The sequence below is a fragment of the Maylandia zebra genome, linkage group LG15 (assembly GCF_041146795.1).
Source record: "Maylandia zebra isolate NMK-2024a linkage group LG15, Mzebra_GT3a, whole genome shotgun sequence".
Classification (NCBI taxonomy): domain Eukaryota; kingdom Metazoa; phylum Chordata; class Actinopteri; order Cichliformes; family Cichlidae; genus Maylandia; species Maylandia zebra.
Genome location: NC_135181.1, coordinates 24,875,348 through 24,888,718, shown reverse-complemented (window position 1 = coordinate 24,888,718; position 13,371 = coordinate 24,875,348). Strand labels below are relative to the sequence as shown.

Sequence of the window (13,371 nt, the reverse complement as noted above, 5' to 3'; positions counted from 1 at the left end):
TGCCATTTCGCGCCATCGGCCCCTCTGGCCAGCACCAGTAGGCAAGTAGGGTAAAGTGTCTTGCCCAAGGACACAACGACCAGGACAGAGAGCCCAGGGATCGAACCGGCGACCTTCCGGTTACAGATACGCTTCCCGCAGTGCTTCCCGCGACCGCAGTGTCATGAAAAAAACACTTTTTCTTTCTTTCTTAATGTGACAGAGATTAGTTCCTGGATAGTTTTTAAAGCTCTCTGTCTTCTTTTACTACCAAGGAAGAGAGAATTTCTGAGTTTCAAAAATCTTTAACTAAGCATCTGGCTTATCTTGAGTTTTACATTATAAAAGAAACCTTTGAGCCAAACACATAAAGCCTGCGTATTTTCAGTTTTCTAGGCAGAAGTGGCTCTACAAAACCAGTTCCTCAGTTAGAAGCGGTATAACTCTGTGGTGTCACACGGGTGGCCAGAGTCGTATCATTTGTTATTTTGGTGGTGGCACATAAACAGATTTTTCCCTGCTGGAAATTACTGTGGACCAAGTAGTATATTTACATATTTACATACAGTAGTTCATATAGCCTATTTTATGTATTTTCTATATAATCTACATTAATAAAAAATCTGAAGGAGCTGCTAAAGTTTAAAGGTGTCAATAAAGGTTCTAAGATTACAATTTAAATGTACTACAAGAGCAGTTGCTGTGAGATATAAGCTCTAAGACCTTCCATCCGAATAACAGGCCAGTCATTGTGAGGTGGCCAGCATTTTCCAAGTTTCTTTTCATTGTGTTAGTTCTCAGAAGTCTCTTTATAATCCCAACATTCTATAAAAATTGTTATTCATGATTTATGCTTTTGTTTTGAAGGGGTCAGGGTCAGAGGCACCCATGGCCACCCCTTAGCTGCGCTTCTGGCCAAACCGGTGCAAACAAACTTCACTTTTCCAATATTTAACAAACAAATGAGCCAAGCACTTCTGAGCACTGCTTTGTGAAACAGGATTCTGGCGTGCTGAAGTCTGTCTTTATACCTCAGTGTGGTTATGTTTGATTGAGACTACATGTTGGACTGAAAGATTGCTATAAGACAAAGTTTATTCAGCCATTAGTCAGTTCCAAATTTAAAAAATATCCTTTCTTGTGCTGAAATTCAGGCTTTACTCTCTTCTTCTTTCTTTCTTTGTTATCTTAAACAACACACACAAGTACACACACATATGCATATACATACACACACATATGCATATGTGTGTGTGTGTGTGTGTGTGTGTGTGTGTGTGTGTGTGTGTGTGTGTGTGTGTGTGTAGCTGCCTGCTGCTGCTGAAGTTCTGCCTCTGTTTGCGTGTCATCATGACCTGAGCTTCTAACTAAAGCACTTGCAGACTTTGTGACCCTGTCTCTGGGTGTGGATGTACATTTGTAAAGAAAGGTTACAAGTAAACACATTTAATTACATGTAAAAGTGAAGATTAGATCATATTTGTGGCTTTCTGGTTGTGTTATTAGTTCTTTAACCACTGTTTGCAGATTTTTTTTGCTTCTGGTCAAGTACAGTTGTTCTTTTTAAATTTGAGTCACAAAATTATCATTAAAATATCACTAACTCAAACAGGTGAGTTTGAGTTGCTTGAATTTTGATTTTTCAAATAAAATAAAGTTTCAGTTGTTATTTTTGAAAACAAAAAATGTACAAGAAAAACAATTAAGTGTATTTACATGCATATGAAGAGACGTATCTTAATTTTACACGCGTTTGATCACTTCTACTGAAACACCAAATGACTAATAGGCTGACTTTTATTTTGAAAGTAACCTACGGATGTTCAGCTTTCCATTATTTGTGAATTGGCCGACTGCTGACCTACACATATATCGACATAAGCAAATACAACTTTTTTCTTTTTTTTAAAAGGCATTTATCCTGAATCCGTGTTTTATAGATGTTCACTCACAGATTACCACTTAGTAAAAATAAAAGTAATGAATTAGTAATAAAACAATAAAATAAAATAAAAAACCCGGCAGGTATCCCAATTTTAAACAAGGCAGTATAAAATAAAAATAAAACAAAACAAAACAAAATAAAATAAAATGATTGTAATTCTGAAACCAGAATTTAAGAAAAGAAAAGCTTCTAGACTGAGGTAATGTGACAAAAATATGACTTCATTTTAAATTTCTATAACAATTCTTGTCAGAGACAGGTGTGTTGATTAATGATTTATCCTGATAGGTCAAAAGATAAGATTTCCCGCTTCCCCTTTTATTCTTCATGCTGTGCACTCTGTAGTTTCATGAAGAGACGGCGACGATAGCTAGATGGCGATGTTCCTCATAGATCTGAGACAAATTATGATGTCATTGCAAAAATTCCTGCACAGTGATTTCACACTCTGCCGCACATACAGTCAGAGGCACTTTAAACTCCTCGTTTTCAGATTTAAAGATGTAGCTGTATTTGACTATAATACTAATAGATTTTCAAAATAAACTTTACAACCCTCTTAAAATTAAAATAAATAAATGTCGTGACTGTGAGACCTCTCCTCTGTGAAATTTAAACAGTAGAATGAAGGGAAAAGAGGCAAAAGGTTGCCCATCCTTCCATCCAGCCTTTCATCGATCCAGAGCCGGCCCAAGGTTTTATGGGGCGTAAAGCAGAAACTGATTTTGGTCCTGCTTCTAAACCTACCATCAGAAACCTACCCCAGCACTACCAATACGTGTCAAGGGCTGTGTGCGGCAGGCAGGAATGGACCCAAAATGCAGACTCCAGGAGGCAAATGTGAACTCAAATTTAGATTTATTGCTACACGGCAGAAAACGAACTAAACTGTGACTACAAATAACTAAACAGGCAGGCTGGCAGACACAACACACAGTTTAGAATGATGGAGATTGTGACACAGACCAAGGAAAACACAGGGCTTAAATACACAAAGTTGGTAACACAGCCTGGACAAATCAGAGCTAACAAGACACATGAAGCAAAGCAGACTTAGCTGACAAAGGACAAGGACTATCAAAGTAGACAGGAAACACACAGACTGAACCAAAGACATGGCTAGACACTGAGAGAGGTAAAATTTAATCACTAAATGCAAGGAATAAACAACCTAACATGAACCACTCAGATAACCTAAACTTGGAATATTCCTTTAACCCACTAGACAAAGAAAACTAGAACATAATAAAATAAACAAAATCAAACAACCAAAAACACGAAACACTGGGTCGACGACCCAGGCAACCTAACAATACAGATCATATGTACTGTTAATGCATTACACATCAAACACAACCGTTATCATGGATGACTAATGAGAGAAATGAAATAAACCTGAAGATGATACATTTTAAAAACAAGTTCACTGTTTTAATTGTTTTATGAGTGGTGGAAAAGACAGAAGATCCATCCAGGAGTTTGAGCACAGAAACCCAGGCTTCCCTCACCCCGGGCACCTCTTCCAGCTCACTGAGTCATTCCCAGGCCAGTCAAGACATGTAATCCCTCCAGCGAGTTCTGGGTCTTGAAGCTCTGAGTCCCAGCCAACTGAGCTCCTAATCTTATCTCTAAGGGAGAGTAGGAAACTAATTTCAACCACTTGTACCTACGGTTTAATTTTTAGTCACTACCCAGAACTCATGACCATAGGGGAGGGTGGTCCCCCCTGTGAATCGCCACCTTATTGGAGTGGAGGGGTTTGTGTATATTGTCAGAGGCAATTTGTCCTTGGCAGGGTCTTCAAAGGCAGATTGAGATAAAGTTCTTTGTCTGGGTGAGGGGACAGACAAAGAGCAACTTATATCACCCAATGAAATAACAGAAAATATGAAACTAATTAAAAGAATTTACTGACTGGATCACTAACAGGAGGTTTTAAAGCATAATGCCTGTGGTTTCCATACAACATCACCTGAGCTCATTACATGTTCAGTGAACTGAAGGCATGGTTGATGCTTTTGTTGAACTGATTTCATGAGACTTAATCTCTCCAGCTGAACAAACCCAAGCATTTCATCTAAGAGGCTTCCAAAGGGCATCTTGGACAATTTCAATTTCAATTTTATTTATACAGCACCAAATCACAACAACATTTGCCTCAAAGCACATTATATTGTAAGGTAGATCCTACAATAATACATAAGACAAAAACCCAACAATCATATGACCAAACACTGGGTGGGAAGGAAAAACACCCTTTTAACAGGAAGAAACCTCAGAACCAGGCTCAGGGAGGGGCGGCCATCTGCCACGGCTGGTTGGGGAGAGAGAAGGAAGACAGGAAGAGAGTGGAAGAGAGCCAGAGATTAATAACAAGTATGATTCAGTGCAGAGAGGTCTATTAACACATAGTTAAAGAAGAAGAAACACTCAGTGCATCATGGGAATCCCCCAGCAGCCTACACCTATTGCAGCATAACTAAGGGAGGATTCAGGGTCACCTGATCCAACCCTAACTATTTGCTTTAGCAAAAAGGAAAGTTTTAAGCCAAATCTTAAAAGTAGAAATAGTGTCTGTCTCCTGAATCCAAACTGGAAGCTGGTTCCACAGAAGAGGGGCCTGAAAACTGAAGGCTCTCCCTCCCATTCTACTTTTAAATACTCTAGGAACAACAAGTAAGCCTGCAGTGTGAAAGCAAAGTGCTCTAATGGGGTGATATGGTACTACAAGGTCATTAAGATAAGATGGGGCCTGATTTTTTAAGGCCTTGTATGTGGGTCAGATGTTCAAACCACCACAGCTGATGTGGAGAAGCAGAATCTGTACTGTGAGCTTGTACTAATCACCATCCTATGATGGTGCAGTGGCTTGTGTGCCTGAGTGTTCCCTGGAGATATGATGTCGTGGGAAATTTCCCCCTGGTAGAGTCTTCCAAGGCAAGATGGGCCTCGGTGAGGAACCCAGACTAAGCCAGTCCTGGTGGTTGTTCCTGGCCAGCTCAGTCTGAACAAACAAGGGGGGTGGCATCATCCGTCTTGTGGACCCGGCCTTACAAGTCATTAAGTGTTTATTTTTTTGTTTTATAACCACATATTTTATCTTTTATTTTGAGACCAATACCATTTTAACCCAAAGCAAAGCAATATTTGCTTATAATATACACAACATTGTGTTTTCTAAGCAAATATTTGCTAAAAATGTGTAAAATGCAGCAAAAATTTCTTTGTATAACTGCATAATGTATCCGTGTGCTAGTTTAAGAAAAACAAGATGATCAGTGAGTTTCGGTTGGTGTCATTTCATGTTGGTTGGACCTTACTGTGAAACTGTTTTTGAAGGATATTAAAAAATGTAATTCCCAAAAAATGTTCCAGCAAATTTTGATATCTCCAGCTGTCCTGCCACGATCCTATTCCTCCTCAGGTGAAAAAAGAAAAGGTTATTACCTCAGTCACCTGAAGTATATTTAGTCCTCTGCAGCCCTGGTTATCCACAGCGATGTTCAGAGCTCATTACAGTAAATTGAGTCACTGCCTTCCTCTGTGTGGAAGCAGTGAGATGATTATCACATGGCAGCAGTTCTCTCGTTCATCTGCGGTCCCCACAGAGGTTCAAATTAATGGAACATTACAGATAAAACACGAGCTGTGGCACCAAACTGTGTGAGTGCAGGAGGAAGGTTGGGTGTGACGAATGAGTGAGCGACGGCGCTGTACCAGTATCATGATGCAAAGATAAACCACAGCATCTTTAACACTTTCCCCACCAGCGTCTTGTGTTGAACTTACCAGCGATTTGTTCGATTTGTTGTGCTGGAATATCTCACCACTCAGAGTGATAATGTTAACGTCAACCTATTCTTCTTATTTCCACGAAAGTTGCTTTGCATGATTCAAGGTTCAAGATAACCCTTCGTTACCTTACACTGACCCTGTTCCATTGCAGCAGTGTTTCCATGGGACTATATAAGGAAAGCAGAAGACATTTATTTTAGCAAGTAACTTCTATGACATGCAAGCTAATTATAGATGAGTGCATCCACACATCAGGTGGCAGTATGGCTGGTTTGAGTCAGACTCGTGAACGTGGCCCAGAGATAGCTGCCGATGTGGGCCACATTTGGACCGGACGTTCCTTGCTGTCTGCAGAGCGCACTCAGACATCCATTAGAGTCAAGGCCTCGCTTCTGAGCTTTAAAGAAAGAGATCCAGGTCTGCACCAAAAGGTCTAATAGGTTCTCTTCTCCACCTGCTTTGAGGTAATCTTACCAACAAACACGTGTGAGACTACATACCTCTTAAGGCATGAAATAAGTTCCCACATCTCAAAGGGTCATGACTGGATTTGGATTAGAACTTTCTAAACTCTTTCAGTTTGACATGTATTTGAGAAGATGTTTTCAGTTTTTCTCCATCTTCCAAAAATTAAGACTTCTAAGCTGAACTAACTCAGTTCTTGTAAAAGTCTCACACAAATCCATCTGTATCTTTTTGAGTGATCCCACTAAGAAACAAATTCGAAATCATACGTTGACGTAACCTGAATTAAATGGGATCTAAACTGCACACCAGAGTGACTTTAGACCTGCTGATGTGTGTCTGGATGACAGACACACATCAGCATGACTTTCGGTTTTTTGTTGACTCTTTTTCTTTTTTTTTTTTTAAATCTGGTTAATTTGATTGGCTGTGCTACAGCTCACGCACACATACGTACGGAGTGTGGTTTGAATAAATGAAGTGAATTAATGGTAGACACTTTCCATATAATATGAGTGTTCAATTTTATATTTGGGGTGAAATATCAAGTCTTTTCAAGTAAACCGGTTCAAGTCCAATTCATGTCCCAGGTCATTGGTGTAAAAGTCCAAGTCAAGTCACAAGTCTTAGAACATTTTTTCAAGTCAAGTTTAAGGTCATAAAATTAATGACTCGAGTCTGACTCGAGTCCAAGTCATGTGACTCGAGTCCACACCTCTGCCGGATGACTCCTGAAACAAAAATGGACTGACGCTTACCTCCTTTCAGTGTGTGGGTGTGTGAACATGTCACCGTCCAGCAACTGTTTTATTTCATGGATTGATCCTTCACATGTATTTGGCACATTTATAAGACTGAATATTTCCAGGAAGACCAGGCTGATCTCCAGAACATGAACGTGTGTGTGTGTGTGTGTAATTATGCAAGCCGTTTTGGCTTCGCTTTTATGAAAGGCGCTGACAGGATTCAATATGTTGAAGGATAAAACTAAAGCTCCTTTAACAATGTTTGTTCATGAAAACATCTCAGAGAGATCACTCCCTGATAAGAAAATCACTTTTCTTAAAAGCACAAACTCAGCTGTGTTGTGTCTGCTGAAGCTGGTTGTCAAACTTTGCAACAACACGCAGCTCCGGTTATCACTCTTCCTCATTGATAAAGTCAAACTCAGAGCTGCTTTATTAGGAACAAATGTTGCTGCGTTCACGGCCCTGAATAAATCACGTCGTGTTTGAAAAGCCTGGTCTGATCCAGCCTCAGGATGGCTGTTGAAACAGTGATTTTACTTTACATCTGAAAACAATCAATGACGAGAAATTAGCGCGCAAACACGCCCATTGTTGTACACAGCTGAGCCAGACTCAAGCTGAGCCGAAGATCACTGAAAAAATAACATTTACAACCTCATTGCTGATTACAATAAACCACAACATGATTAATAACACTATTACAAAGCAGTCGGTCCAAAAAGTGTTTGTTTTCCTGTTTCAATTGAGTCATATTACAAATACATGAACTCAAATATTTTCCATATGCACATCTTTAAAAGGCTGTTAAAGGTCTTAAATTGATTCTTAGAAATTCTCAGACCTTTAAAGTTTTGTCTGCTTACGTTAATGTTGGTCATAGCTTTAAGGGAACAAAGGGATATTTGGTGGAAAAATGTTAATAGTTTTTTACGTGTGCTAGTTAGAAGGTCTAATTTTTGTAACCCTATTAACAAGATTCTCAAGGGCAAATTTCAAACTGTGAAAAATCACATTTTCTGAGAACTTAGAGTTAGTTTAAGGTTACCAGGTAGGGCTTGTGTTCAGCATTAAGGTTCAGGGGTTACTTAGGGATTAAGTTGTGTAACCAATGAGAATATTAAGTAGTATAAATAAACATATACATGTGCCCACAGATTGGATATGCATTGATTTAGAGGTACATGGAAACACATCTTAAAAGCACGGGAACAGTATTATAAATTAGAGCAACTCTTCCTACACATGGACATAGAACCTGAACGAAGAGCCTAAAACACACAGATTAGGATTAAAGATTAGGGGTAAAGATGACTTTGCAGACGTTCCAGGCACTGGTTGCCTAGGTAACCCTCTAATGCATCAACAACATCCTCCACTCTTATTGGTAGTTACTCTTGTTTACCTGAGGACTTGCCCACTTTGAGTGTATCATTACACTGCAGCTCCATCTGAATCTGCACAGGTGCAGTTCAGCAAAGTCCGCTGACTTGGTTCAACATTACTTGGCAACAGGGAAAGTGAGGCAGGTTGCACTGGTGCATTTGTGACTGCTTCACTTGAAATGCCTTCACTGCATCATACATGCCATGTCCATGAACTGACAGATTTCCTTGCTGAGCTCAAAAACTTTATTGAGAATTTTTATCCCAACTCAGCCAACGGACCTCTGTCTGATAAGGAATGTGGGCAAACTCTGAATCTATTTCCCACATAAAAGACTGAAATTGACGGTGATTTAAACTTTTAGCTCAGATAAAATTTACGGTCTGCGTTACGGTGATCATTACATGCTCCATTTTTAGGACTTTACCTTTCCTGGTGTATGATGCAGTGATATGCTGTTAACTCACTGGTACAGTTCTCCTCCTGCATCTTTACTCGCATCCTGCTGACTAGCAGATGGAGCGCCGGTGTTGTGTGGCTTATTTCACCGCACAACACCGGCGCTCCATCTGTTGTAAGTCCAACAAGTTTGTCCCAGGGCAGTTTCTTTTCCTGTCGTTGTCCCGTGCATTGATTTAATGTTCAATATTTCCTCTCCACGGATGAAGATGGCCAGCTGTGCAATGTCCATCATGTCTGTACTTTCATCCACAGCAAGAGAGTATGCAATAAAGTTTTTGCTTCTTTCACACAACTGTGTTCTTAAATCAGTGGCCATCTCACAAACCCGATCAGCAATCGTATTTCTCCTCAGGCTCACATTTGCCAAAATCTGCGTTTTGTCTGGACACAAGACAACGCACAGCTTCATCATGCAGCTCTTCAGAGTGGTACCGGGCTGATTTGGCTGTCTTCTCTGCTACAATAAAATTTTCTTTCACAACAGCTTCACTTTGTGATTTTGCTCTGGTGGAAAACGTCTGCTGAAATGTCAGATTCTTCTTTAGCTCTTCTACTTCTGTAGTTTCTGATCTGCATTTAGGTTTTTCAGCTTATCCTGACGTTTTGTCTCGTAGTGCCGTCTTAAATTAAATTCCTTAATTACAGCCACATTAGCTCCACTAATAAGACACACAGGTTTACCAGCAATGACTGTAAACATATATTCAGTCACCCATTGGCGCTGAAAGGCTCTGCTTTCAGAATCAACTTTTCTCTCCACCATTGTGAGCGGCTAGCTTCGCAATAACAGAAGTTTGACTTGATTGACGTGGGAATGTTCCCAGTTAGCCTAGCGTTCAGCAAGGAGGCTGCAGCGCTGCATTATGGGAAGATGCTGGATCTAGGTTTAGGGGTTAGATTCATGGGGGTTAGGGTCAGTGATTGTGGATAAATTTCAGGGGGTCAGGATTAAAAATTAGGAGTCAGATTAGAGATGGTGGCACTGTTGCATTACCAAGTTCCTGCTCTGAATGTTTAACTTGTTTAAATAGAGAATACATGATATATGTTTGTGTTTGTGTACAGACATATTCACATAAATAAAATTATATTTAGCAGCAGTCGGGCAATTCTGTATTCAGAATTATTCAATGTGAGCAGGACAAAAGTGGGTCTAAAAAGCTAAACGTTACATAAATGATTAAAAAAGAGGTCAAGTTTAGTAAAAGTGTGAGGATTAGAAAGGTTGGGAATAAAACTGAGGTTAGCGAAGGGGTGAGAAGGTCAAAGAAATGATTGTCAAAGACACTCGTTAGGGTTAGGGAAAGGTGAGAAGATGGTGTGTTCAAGTTTAGGGTTAGGGTTAGGAAATGAAGAAGGTGGGGAGTGCTTGGAAGAAGTGAATGAGACAAACTGACTATTTAAGGTAAAAACACATGAAAACAAAGCAAATCTGAGAGCTGATAGTTCACCATGAATACCAGAAGTTTACTGATCTTGTTTATTCAAGTTAAATCCACTTAATTTTGAGTGATCAACTCAAGTACAGTGATGTCACATTAACAGAGGGGCAGGAACATCTGGGTTTCATGCTGTTAAGAATAAAAATATTTTGGAGTGAAACAAAACAAACCACAACTCAAGCCAAACGCACCCAAACCTAGTCCTTTGGCTGTGAGAGGAGGAGAAGGTGTGGTCAGGGCTGATAGCTCAGCTGTTGGGGGTTTGGACGAGCCTCAGTCAGTCCGTCAGTCAGTTGAGCTGCTAACACAGAGTGAGAGCACGGGTTAAATATAGAGCAGAGCCTCAGTGCTGATGACCGGGAACAAGCAGGCGTAAAGAGAGAGGCTGAACATCCTGCGGCAAAAAGAGAACTTATTTTATTTCAGCTCAGAGAAAGAGTCTGTTTATTCTCATCTCTGCCCTCGCACGATCCCCTCCCCTCTCTCTCTGTCTTCAGTTCTCACTCATACTCTCTCGGCCAGTGAGCATACAGCCCAAACTTGGAGAGGACAAAGCTTCACCATGCTCCAACTTTGGCAGAAAAGGAGACACAGTGAAGGCTGGATTTAAGATTTAAAGGAAAGAAGACAGACACGCTGGTGTGGTGAGTGCTGGAGAAGAAGTGAAGTATTAATAAGGACTGGAGTCATTTTGGGACCGAACAGCTGTGACACTAAGAGCTACCAGGTGAGTAACTCTGATTTCTGGCTTGTTTTGATATATTTGTTTTAATTTGCCACAAAGAAATCTAGAAAAACATCTGACCACTACTGAAATGGGTATGTGCCATCATATTTGCCAACATGCCAATATCATAGACCGATAATTTTGAAAATATATTGGCGTATACCATTACTGAAACACCTTACACTGATGGAAGCAAAACAGTATTTATAATTTTTTTGCGCATTTATTTATTGTTTGCAGTTATTATACAAAAAACAGGACAATCATATAAAAACATACTTTTTCCTCAAATATTCAGAAATGCAAAGATACAGAGATCTGTATAAAGAGTTGGTGAATCACAACTGCTATTAAAGAAAAAAAAAAATCCAGACAAGATCATCTGAACTAAATTAAATGTCAGCTAACAGAAAAACTGAGATAAATATAGGTTTTATATCACCAAGTAAACAGTATGAGAAGTTATCAAAATGTTTATTTGAAATTAAAAAAAAACTCCACAACAAATAAATATCCAGAGTCTAAATATAATGATTAAAATAAAGAAATCAGGATATTTCAATAAATAAAGCAGTTTACATTAAAGATTTGTTACAGTAGTTTATATCAGCTAATTACTTAAGGTAGTTTTGAAGTGTTGTTCCATATTATTGGCAGCTGAATTATTTCCCGTTTTTTCATCAGAAAAAAATCAGACAAGCTTGGTGTTCTGCTTCCTTGTAACTTCATTCACTAAATAATCAAAAATACTAATAATCAGAAGTGTGGAAATGTTATATTTAAAATGTGTCTTGTCGATGCACAGCAACATCAGTCATACAAATGACGTTGCAGAACCAAATAGTCAGCTGAGGGAGGAGGTCAGGGTGGATGGACGGGTCAACAAAACATCAGCAGTGACTCAAACCAAGCTATTTATGGAAGCCTGACTCATGACGGTGGATTTGATCTGTAATGGAGTGAAAAACGTGATCTAAGCTAAGTGTGATGTGTGTGCGTTCAGTTTAGAAATGATAACATTATTAGTTATTATTAGGCAAAAATATTTTAAGGTCATTGCTGTAAATCCAGTTAAAATGGTCACTAATTAACATTTGCTGCTTTGCGACTTTTATAATACTGAAAAATCAACAGGATTTCCAACTACCTTAAGACCTCAGAGACAAAAATATGAAGCACATTTTTATGAGGTTGGGGTCAGGTTTGAGCTCACAGGCTAATAAACCTCTTCATGAACCTTTTACCTCACCTGTAAATGTTTTATCAATTAAAGCATATCCAAATAATTCATGATGAATGATTAAACTTACTCAGAATTACTGAAAGCGGTAAAATGTTTTTTGTTTACAATTTAACGGGTTTAAAGGCCTTCCTTTCCAAACTTGATTATTTCATCACATACTGCACATTCATGATGCAAATTCTAGACTCTAAAAGGAGAGTGGGAGGCCATGCTCTGGTTTCCCCACACGGATCACTTTAATAAATGTCCAAAGAAAAACTGTACTCTTATCCCATGCCAGGTTTTTCTAATAGATTTATTAATATAACCTCCAAATCATAAATTTGTCTGCACAATCTCTTCAACAAACAACATCCTTTAACCTAGAAATGGAAAATATGACAGAAGCAGATGATGCAGTAGATGTCTGCGCGAAGCTGGCAAAAATAGAAAGCGTGTGGAGTTACAAAACAGAGACACAGAAAGGCTCAAGTGTCACAAATAACATTCAGAGTTCAGTTTGTGCAGCATACCACACCCTGCATCCCCCAACCCTTGACTCTGATGGGAAATCTGGCCGAACAGTAGAGGGGACAGATGTGTGCACAGAGAAACAGTGTAGTAGATTTGCACCATCAACAGTTGAGAAAGAACTGTTGTGAAAATGATTGTGTAGGACCTAAACACCTACTGCAAACCAACCACACAATTCAGGTATTTAATGGACAAAAGGATGACGGTGCTGCTAGACAAAGATTGAGATCAAAAACATCTGAATGACCCATGATACCTGATGGTCCACCATGGAGAACTGAAAGAGGAAAAGAGTGAAAAGAAAAATGACAGATGGCGATGTGACTAAATCTTGGGTGGACAAGTGTTCGAGTATTTAAAAAGCCTAGGAAACAGACTGTAGTGTCACTGACTGAAACCATAGTCTTCATAGCAAACACCAGGGTCTCACTATGTTATAAACTCAGGGATGGGATTAGTAAGACTGGCACAGTCACTGATCCTAACTCTTAGGTTTTCGTGCAGGGTTAATGTTGTGAAGAGGTGCATGTTAACTCAAACCACCATCTTCAAACCTAACGTTGTAGCAAAGAAGTCAAATGGCAAGTCGGGGGAAAAAAAGTAGAAAACAAAAATCTCCAAACCAGATGTTTGGCTGTTTGGCTGAGAAACCTGCGGGTTAATACTAC

The 13,371-nt window shown here is 39.4% G+C and overlaps 1 protein-coding gene across 1 annotated transcript in view; it reads left to right on the top strand.

Annotated features, from left to right (window-relative positions):
• Positions 1-10,499: 10,499 nt before the first annotated feature.
• filip1b (filamin A interacting protein 1b) overlaps positions 10,500-13,371 on the top strand; it is a 55,664-nt gene continuing 52,792 nt past the window's right edge. Inside the window, exon 1 of the mRNA XM_004561058.4 lies at positions 10,500-10,947. The gene's annotated coding sequence lies outside the window, so the exon portion shown is untranslated. The remainder of the gene's footprint in view (positions 10,948-13,371) is intronic.